This window comes from Jaculus jaculus, chromosome 3 (assembly GCF_020740685.1).
Source record: "Jaculus jaculus isolate mJacJac1 chromosome 3, mJacJac1.mat.Y.cur, whole genome shotgun sequence".
Lineage (NCBI taxonomy): Eukaryota > Metazoa > Chordata > Mammalia > Rodentia > Dipodidae > Jaculus > Jaculus jaculus.
In genome coordinates this window covers 92,858,411-92,868,981 of record NC_059104.1, presented here as the reverse complement: position 1 = coordinate 92,868,981, position 10,571 = coordinate 92,858,411, and positions in this window count along the sequence as shown.

Here is a 10,571-nt window from a genome sequence, read left to right as displayed (position 1 = left end):
CAGCCCTGGACTGTCTCTGCTTTTCTCATGGTTTACACAACTCAGTCTCGTGACCCACCTACCTGAAAGAGGTTCAGGAAAAGGTTCCTGGATGTGGGCTGGGAGGAAGGGAGCCAGTTTGCCCTGTCCAGTCGTCTATAGCCCTTTTCATGACATAAGTGGAGGCAACAAGATGCCGGACTGGCAGATGAGCTAGAAAGTGTTTTGGATTGTCTCCACACTGACCTTTGGCATCTTTAATTCTATACTTTCCAATATGAGCATTAAAATTTTGTCTAGGTTTTTATTCTGGAACATAACTTATGAGAGATGGAACATTCCTCACAAGCTAGGAACAGTCATATCTGTCGCTGCCCACTCATCCTTCTTAACTTCTGGTCTTACTAAGCTCTATTTTGTTAAGTAGTTCTAAATGATATCACACTCCATCACATTCTCCTTATTAGAATAATTCAGAAAGTATTTATGGAGGCAAGCATCTAAATTCTTTCTTACAGGAATAGCAGGTGAAAGACTTTTCCTTTGAGACCTTTTATAGCTACAAGGCAGAAAGGGAAAGTCAAGGTTACATTTTCTACTTTATGATAGAAATTGTAAGGAAAAATGGAGATGGTGTGAAAACATCTCAGAAATCCAGACATTTACTGGATCTGTCTTCCTATATCTGGTAGTAAACGCTACAAGTCTCCTACTTCTCATCCCCTCTCCTCTGTCTTGTTTTGTATGTTTGTTTGAGACCGGGTCTCACTGTAGCTCTGGCTGGTTTGAACTTGTGAACCTCCTACTTCAGCCTCCTGAGTGCTGCTGGGATTCCAGGAGAGTCCCTTACACCCAGCTCTTCTCTGTCCACTAGAGGTCAGAGGCACATCTGAGGGAGAATTGGGTTGGGTTTTGGATGCGACCAGCTTACAGTGCAGGCAGTTGTTAGAGAGATGATGTCCAGGAGACGCTCCAGAGCCAATTTGAGATAAAGCCAGAAGGAAGGAAACTTGGAAATCATGAGGTGGCCATGTGAAGTGTGGATAAAGCTCTACAAAGAAGTAACAAATGAGGAGTTCTGTGGTCTGAACATGTCCTGAAATTCATGCACTGGAATTCAGTCACCAGTATGGTAGGAACCTAGAGATGGGGCTTTGGGGTGCTTGGGCCCTGTGATGCCAAGTATGTAGTGAATGACCTAATAAGAAGGCTTGAGGGAGATCTTCATTCTGTTTGCATCTCTGTCCCACCAGAGGAGGGCACTCATCCCCTCCAGAGGATGCAGCTATCAGGTGCCAAATGGCAGGTCTTCACAAGACACTGAACCCCTCTGATCCCTTGATCTTGGGCTTCCAGCCTCGAGAACTATGAAATTTCCTACTAATAAATGATCTGGTCTAGGTATTTTGTTAAAGCAGGAAGAAATGACTAAGACTATGGAAAAAAAAAAAAACAACTTTGCTTGTCTTCCTAACATTGAACTCTACATGCATGACTCACTCTTACAGCACTAACTGCTTTCCATCACTTTTAAAATATTTGTTTGCAAGCAGAAATAGGGAGAGGGAATAGTCACACCAGGGTCTCTTGCTCCTGCAAATGAACTCTAGACACATGTACCACACTGTATACCTGGCTTTCCATGGGTACTGGACAATTAAAGCCAGGCCATCAGGCTTAGCAAGCAAGTGTCTTTTAACCACTGGGCTATATCCTTAGCTCCTCCTTCATCTTTTATTAATTGCACCTTACATGTCCTGTACCTTGAAAATAGGGACCTGAGTCATTGTATTAAATCATACATTCTAACAAAATGCACAAGACATTAAGTTGAGGGTCATTAAATATTTTGCCCACTGTATTAAAGCAATGATGACATTATCATCGCTTTAGTGAACCCCTGCTAACTACCAAACACTGTACTAGCTGCAAATGTCTAGGTCTCTACCCACCACATCCTTCCTGATTTGTTCGTTAGTGGACATTAAGTCCTTTGAGGGAGTCAAAGTGGAAGTAAAGAGGAATCAACCCTGACTTCTGGGTAAGAGCCTTGACTCCCGCTTTCTTCCCTTGATCATAATGTGAAAATAAAGCCTGCAGGTAGTGCAGATTGTGACTGCATGTGCATGAGTGAGGTGAGCACTGATTAGGGGTTGGATGGATCTGTACCCCCAGATCTCTGCTCTGGATATGAAAGGGTCTCTGAAGGCATGGGTCGATTACATCAGGAAAGGGAAACCTGCGAGGAAGGTCTCCAAGTTCATTTCAGGAATTTGTAACTATAGGGACCGTGGCATTTGATTTAAGTTTGAATCATGGCCAGTGCAGATTGTGTGACCTTGGGCTCTCCATCTGACAAGGGATGAGTCACTACCTGTCCAACAAGATGAAGAAACTTGAAGCTCTGCTGAAGGTGAGTGAGCCTATTGTTCGTGTAAACTGTGTCTTCTGCTTTGCTTTTTTTTTTTTTTTTAATGTTTTAACTTTTATTTTAGAGCGATAGAGAGAGACAAAGAATTGGTGCTTTTCTGCATTCAATGATTATCAGCTACATCCTCAATAGAAATTATGGGAGGAAAAAGCATAAATCTAGACACTTTCACCTTAAAATTGGAGGGTGAAAGGCATTATGATGAACTAGACATGTAAGTGGAATGAATTGATCCATGTACTGTGAGTTGATAAATATTTAGTTTACTGAATGCTACATAATTTGATTTTAAAAACATGTTGCTGGGGACTGGAGAGATGGCTTAGTGGTTAAGCGCTTGCCTGTGAAGCCTAAGGACCCCGGTTTGAGGCTTGATTCCCCAGGACCCACGTTAGCCAGATGCACAAGGGGGTGCATGCATCTGGAGTTCATTTGCAGTGGCTGGAGGCCCTGGCGCGCCCATTCTCTCTATCTGCCTCTTTCTCTCTCTGTCACTTTCGAATAAATAAATAAAAATAATTAAATTTAAAAACATTTTGCTGGGCTGGAGAGATGGTTTAGCAGTTAAGGCGTTTATCTGCAAAACCAAAGGACCCAAGTTCAACTCCCCAGAACCCATGTTAACTAGATGCACAAGGTGTGTCCATTCTCTCCCCCTCCCTTTTCCTCTGTCAAAAATAAATAATATTAAAAGAAAGAAAAATACAAAACTTAGTTGTAATAAATATTTGTTTTATCCAAGTACATTAATTATAGTTTTTCAGGAGCCAGGGATGTAACCTACTGATGAAGTACTTGCCCCTAGCATGCTCAAGGCCCTGCATTCATCTTTAGCATCATAAACATGTTTTTTTCTTAATTCTTTTGGGTCAACTTGAAGTTCCTATTAATTATACATACAGCAAGATTTGTAAAAAGGAAATAAGAGAAATTACAATCTCATTTCTTTAATAACTCAAATTGAGCCTATCAAATTCTAAACATTTAACACCATTTGCATATTTTATAATCGGATTATCTTAAACATTTGATAAGGAAGTTAATTTTTTGACTCAGCCAGCCCCAAGTCAGACTTCTGTACATGCATCTTGGTAATGTAGTTGCACTCAAACAGAATCATAAACTCATCATTGTGTCAGCAGCAGTAACTTGACTCAAAAGTGTTCATACTATAGTATTGAACTGGCACAGGCTTTTCAAAAGACTTATTTCATTTTGACAGAGAGAAAGAAAGGCAGAGATAGGGAGAGAAAATGGGAGAATGGGCACACCAGGACCTCTAGCCACTGCAAACGAACTCCAGATGCATGTGCCACCTTGTGCATCTGGCTTATGTGAGTCCTGGGGAGTTGATTCTGGGTCCTTAGGCTTTGCAAACCTTAGGCTTTGCAGACAAGGCCTTAACTGCTTAGCCATCTCTTCAGCCCTACATCAGCTTTAAAAAATATTTATTTACAAGCAGAGAGAGATAGAGAGACAGAAAGAATGGGTGCTCCAGGGCCTCTAGCCACTGCAAATAACTCCATATGCATGCACTACTTTATGCACCTGGCTTTATGTAGGTACTGGTGAATTGAACCCAGGTCATTAGGCATTGCAGACAAGCACCTTAAATGTCGAGCCATCTCTCCAGCCCACTATTGGCTTTGGTTCACTTTTTGCATCATGTTGTTGGGCCTTCTTCTAATTTTATTCAGCCATTTATTTGTTTATGTATTTATTTATACACAGAAAGTGAGAGAGAAAACAGGCTTTGTGTCAAGCACATTAACTGCCCAACAGTCTCTCCAGCCTTTAGCCATGTATTTGAGTGAAAGCTTGGCCCCTGGACATGTTGCCAAAGAAACAAATGGAAACCTGGAAACTTCATGTGTGCTCAAATATTGAGGTGGGAGTTACAGGAGTGGTTTTTGTCTGCCCCTTCATCAGTAATTTTTTTTTCTTTTTGATCAGCTTAGTGGGGGTAAAATTTACACACAATATAATATGCAGTTCAATCTGCTGTGACAAATTTCTACTCCAGTGTCACTATTGTGTCCAGTCAAGATACAGGTCACTTTCTTCACCAGAACATATATGTTGTGCCTCCCTTTACAGTTAGTCTCTCTAGTCCTGGGTATCCAGCTATTTCCTGTCACCAGAGGTTAATTCTGGTTCAGAATTCACTGACGTTGCGTTAGATGGTACATGGTCCTGTGCAACTTTAACTTAACAAACACTTGTGATCAAGTCATTGTATAGATCTGTGCTTTTGTTTCATTTCTAATTCTGTTGGGATTATGGACCACGGGGAGATGTGTGTTTGATATGTTAAGAAAGTGTTAAACTCGTTCCCAAAGTGGTTGTATCACTTTGTAACCCTACCACCAATGATGAGAACTGCATTCTCGCCATAGATTCACTAACCCTTGGACTTCCCATTCTTCATTTTCAAGGCCTGGTAGTGGCTGTTAAGTACCGTCCAACTGTGGATTAATTTGCATTTTCCTATAACTAATGATGTTAAACACATTTCTTAAGCTTTTTGAAGAGCTCTATATCTTTTATGAAATATTTATTCATGTCTTTTGGCCACTTTAAAATGTTTTTCTTTGTATTATTAGTTTTGACATCATCGGGAATGTTGATCTTGATTGTCAACTTGGTTGGATCAACTAGTATTAAAAAAGTCTCTGGGAACATCTGTGTTTGAGGGAGTTTCTAGCTTAGGTTAATTGAGGTTGGGAAGACACACACTAACAGTAGGCAGCTGCATCCCTTGGGCTGAGGTCAAGGACCCCGATGAAAAGGAGGACGTTAGCTGAGCCCCAGCAGTCTCCAGTCTCCCTCCTGACTGCAGATGGGATGGGACCATCTGTTTTCATGCTCCTGCCACTGTGCCTTCCCTGCCATGACAGGTTGTATCCCCACAACTGAGGCCCCAATAAACCCTCCCTGTCTTACATGGCTCCTCCCCTCTTCTTTTTGAGCATGTGCATGTGATGAGAGGAGGAGAACAAAACGTGTTAGGCAGTTAGGGAAGGGACCTTGAAAATGAGCAGTTTCGCCTTTGCTTGAGAGTGTTAGAATTAAAGTAGACCTTAGGGTTAAATTGAAGCCAGGAACACTGGGGAAGACAAGTAGGAGGGGTCACAGCTCAATATCGATGGCCAAGCTGTCCAAGTAAGAGGAAGGGTGGGCTCTGGGAAAGAGAAAGCCCTGCCATGGGGGTGTGGGCCTGTGACCTTCCCGGCCATAGGCTTTTGTTTAGGTTTTCGGTACCACACATGAATTCCCTCCTGTGGAGCAGGCTTTAAATCCAATCAGAGAGCAGTTGGTTAAACCATAACAGTCATGCCACTCTTGGACCTGTAGGCACATCTTGCCAGACTGATTGTGTAGCTTGAAGGTTTCACTTTAGCTGGTGATTTAGTTCCTTTCTTCTTCCTCTTCTTCTTCTCCTCCTCCTCCTCCTTCTTCTCCTTCTCCTTCCCCTTCCCCTTTCCCTTCTTCTTCTCCTCCTCCTCCTTCTTCTTCTTTTTTGAGAGGGACTGAGAGAGAAAGAAGGAGGGAGGGAGGGAGAGAGAGGGGGGGAATGAATGGGTACACCAGGACCTTCAGCCACTGCAACCAATTCCGGATGCGTGCGCCTCCTTGTTACATCTGGCTAACGTGGGTCCTGGGAACTGAGCCTCGAACTGGGGTCCTTAGGCTTCACAGGCAAGTGCTTAACTGCAAAGCCATCTCTCCAGCCCGCTTTTTAAAGTCATTTTTATTTTTATTTGAAAGTCCTATCTTCTTGTACTGGGTTGTGACCTCATTTGAAATCACATAACTGAATGTGAGGGTCCCGAAAAAGTTGGCAACAGTAAAAAGGCCTCTGAACATGCAATGTTCAAAAATGGATTCAAGTCCACTGGGTAGTGGGTCTGAGGTGTTTCTGCACACTCGCCCCTGCTGCGTTGCACAACCTCACTGCAGCCTTGCCTCCGAACACACACCTGGACTTTGCACTGCACATGCTGTTGTGTCATGCATGCCATCCCTGCCATGCCAACAAACACTGCCTGGCACAACTCAGCTCACATCCAAGTCGTCTGTGAGTTAGGAATTGCAATGTTTTCACAGTACATAGAAAGTTTATGGAAAACAAAAGCTTTCAATGCCTTTTGATTGTCATTCCTCACCAGGTAAATATCAAATCGGTACAGCTTTGATTGCACTGTTAGAATGTTTGATTTAAAAAATTGCTTTTTGAATTGCTGACTCATGTGTCAAGAAATAAAGCATTGTGAGATGAATTTTGGATTTACATTGGGACAGAATTTTCAAAATTTTCTGGAATTGGCCCTAAATGTATTTCTCCCATTTTATGCCACATGCTTATCTAGATCAGTGTTCTCAGCCTAGTGATTAAAAAAATCAAAATGTTGGTCAACTCAAAGAAGTTGAAGATGTTCTACATCCTATAGTGCCAAATATTCCGCCCAAATATATTTTTTTATGTAAGAATAATAAGGATATCAATCTTACTAGTGTACAAATTTGTTTCCTTCTCTAATAAATTACCATTTAATGTAAACCAAGAATTGTTTTAAAATGAATTTGTAAAAACAAAACAAAATGATTTTGTGATTTATTATCAATAATTGTTTGAGTCATATGCCTATTTATTTTTATTTATTTATGTGTATATCTGAATGTATGTTTATGGGCACCCCAGGGTTTCTGGCAGCTGCAAATGAATACTAGATGCTTGTATTACTTTTACATAGGCAGCTTAGGAATTGAACCCAGGCTGTTAGGCTTTGTAAACAAGTGCCTTTAGTTGCTGAGTCATCTTCCCAACCCCTGCACATATTTCATATACTTATATATCCAGGGCCATATAAGAATTTCTCACCTAGCTGTGGTGGCACATGCCTTTAATCCTAGCACACAGGAGACAGAGGTAGGAGGGTTGCCATGAGTTCGAGGTCACCCTGACACTACAGGTCAGCCTGAGGTAGAGCAAGACCCTACCTTGAAAAACCAAAACAAAATTTTTTTAAGTGGACAAAGTGTAAAAGTAAGTTTAAGCTTTGATTTAGTGATTTCTAAAGATGAAATTGTTGATATCAATGCCATTATAAAATGATTGGACAAAGCTGGTCCTTAGCCTTTTGCTAAATGAGGGCACAACATTCATCTGTCCATGCACTCTGGAGGATAAAGCATTCAGGACACCATCTTAGAAGTCAAGAGTAGGTTCTCAGCTCCAGAAATGAGAACTACGATTCCATTTTTAGATGGCTTATTTTAATAGCACAAAAAGACTATGTCATCAACTTTGGGCTTTATTGATTTTTCTCTATTTTTTGCTTTCAATGTCTTTGACTTTTGCTTCTTTTGATTTCCATTCTATTTAATGTATCTTTCATTTGCTCTTTCTCCCTCTGTTTAAGATGGAAGGTCAGGTGACGGATTTATTTTTTCCTCCTTTATAAATATAAACATTGGGGCCCCCAAACTTCCCCCCAAGGGCTGCTGGAGCTGTGGCTCACACATTGTTATGACTGGTGACTGCAGTGCTTTCTAATTCAGTGGGATTTCTTCTTTGAGCAGAGGTGTGATGGCCTTAACTGAGCTACAGCTCTGGCTTCCAAGTGACTTTCCTGCTTCATTTCAGGTTCAGCATGGTGCACACGTGGTTTCATGAGCAGTTAGGAGGAGGTTAGGTTAGGAGTGCGGCAGCCGTCTTTAATTCACTCATGAGGGCTCTGTCTGAGGCAGCACCTGGTCCCGCAGTACCTGCCACTGCTGTTAGATTCCCTGGGACCTAGTTTGTGTGTTTCTCCATGATGAAGAGCACCAACCACTGAAGCAGGCCAGTGCCACGTCAAAGTTGGGGCTTGGAGATGGTGAGAGGATGACCAAGGAGCCAGTCTACTGTCATGAACCTTTCAAATTCAAGTTTGTCCCCTCCTCTCCCCCTCCTGACTTCCTGCTCTGTGTGCTCAGATTTCATCACCAAACGCTGGCACAGTCCCCTGACATGGACCATTGATGGTGAAGAGCTTTCACAGTGGCCTGGGGTCAGCCCTCGCTTCTCTGGTCAGCACTGATGAAGAGTTCACCACTAAAAGAGGTTCCAGGGGTCATGACCCTAGGAATGGCTTCTCTGAATTAGCCCTGTGTTGTCTCTGATGGCTCTCCGATGTGACTGGATTTAAAGTCATTGGTGATTTTTCCAATAGTAAAGGGATGCTGGTAGTTTATGCAAGGCAGTAACAAAAAAGTGGCTTGAAGATAATACATAGATGCTCATGTGCCTGTAGAAGGCATGGCTTAGCGGACCAAGTGCTTCTCGGTAGAACACCTTATTGGAAGTATGACACAGCTGTTTGCCCCTAAGGGTGCTGAGGAACTTGTGCAGAGAGGATGATGAGAATGTGATTTTAAATCCCATCCTCAGGTTAGAAACCACAAAGCTTCTATGGATCTTCAAAAGAAACCCTTATTTCTTATAGTCATGAGCCCAGGCTTTCAAAAATTTTACCTCAAAGTTGTTATGTAGGTAGCAATTTGACATCCTAATCTTACTGAATTTTGAACATATTATTTGTTTATTTGACAGAGAAAGATGCAGATAGAGAGAGGTGCGGGGAGGAGAGAGGGCTTGGCAGGGCCTCTAGCCAGTGCAAACGAACTGCAGACACACGCACCACCTTGTGCATGTGGCTCATGTGCATACCGGGGAATTGAACCTAGGCTCTTAGGCTTCACAGTCATGTGCCTTAACTGCTAAGCTACCACTCCAGCGCTCTTACTGAGTTTTGTATATAATGACTATGACATTGGTTGGGAAGGAGTGGAACTTGAAAAGTGCAATGGGATCTATAGACAAATTTATATGAAGCTGGGGAACTTGATCCTCCTTTCTAATAGCTGACACAATGGCACAGCAGGAAAGTGTTTATTTATTTACTTTGGCTCGTGTGTGTGTGTGTGGGGGGGGTATATGTGGTGTATTCATGTGCCTGTGCCTTGTCGTGCCCCATGCACTGACCAGAGGAGGTTGGGTGTCCTCACCTGCAGTGAGGCGTGTCTGCCTGCAGTGCTTGCATCACTCTTGCAGCCCATTCCTCTTTAAGCCAGAGTCTCTTACTGATCCCAGGGCTTGCCGAGTTTTGTGAACCTGTGTTTCTCAGGTCCATGCTCCCCTTAGGGGATTTGGGCTGCAGACACGCAAGGTCATGCCCAGATATTTACATGGGTCCTTGGGATTGAACTTGAGTGGTCTCTCAGGCCTCTTCAGGGCACGGAACTTGCTTTAAGCCACTGAACAATCTGTGCAGCCCATGAAAGTGTTTTGAGGTAGCACAGTTAAGTAAAAGGAGATACAGCTTAAAAGTGACATGCATTGACACTGGCTCTGAGCTTATGTTTAGGAACTGAGAAACTCCAGTATTACAGATAACTTCCTTTGGAAGATGCTCTTTGTGTGATACACTGTGCATGCAGATTCCTTTTTTGTTGTTGTTGTTGCATAATCTCTAATCCTTCCCAGAAGATTTATGGGGCAAATTTCATACTTTATAGATGAATAAGCTTGACAGGACAAGTTTAAAGGAATTTTCCCAAGATCATAGAGCAAGTTAATGCAAAGTCAGGATTTGAACTAAGACTAAAACTCAGCTTTGTTTTATTTCACATCCTGTGGTCCCATGACTAGCCTGATGTAATGAAAAGATGAAATGAATTTTTCCAGGTACCTACATCAATGTCATAGAAGTCTGATGTTAGCATGGTGAGGGAGAATATGGGCACACCAGGGTATCTAGCCACTGCAAACAAATTTCAGATAAATGTGTCCCCTTGTGCATCTGGCTTATGTGGGTCCTGGGGAATCAAACCTGGGTCCTTTGGCTTTGCAGGCCTGCACCTTAACTGTGAAGCCATCTCTCCAGCCATATTGTTCACTTTCAACCTGCCAACAGAGTTCATGTAGCTTCTTTATAAACTCTCATTAAGGGACAAGAAGCTTCAAACTTTGTTCAATTTGGAATCTCTCTCCTTAGTTTAAAAGCACATATGATTCACTCATGGGAGTGAATGACTAACATCTTACCCTTTCTTTAAATGCCTGTTATGGATTCACAGACTAGAAGACCTGCCTAGTACATTGAGGATCACAAGATCA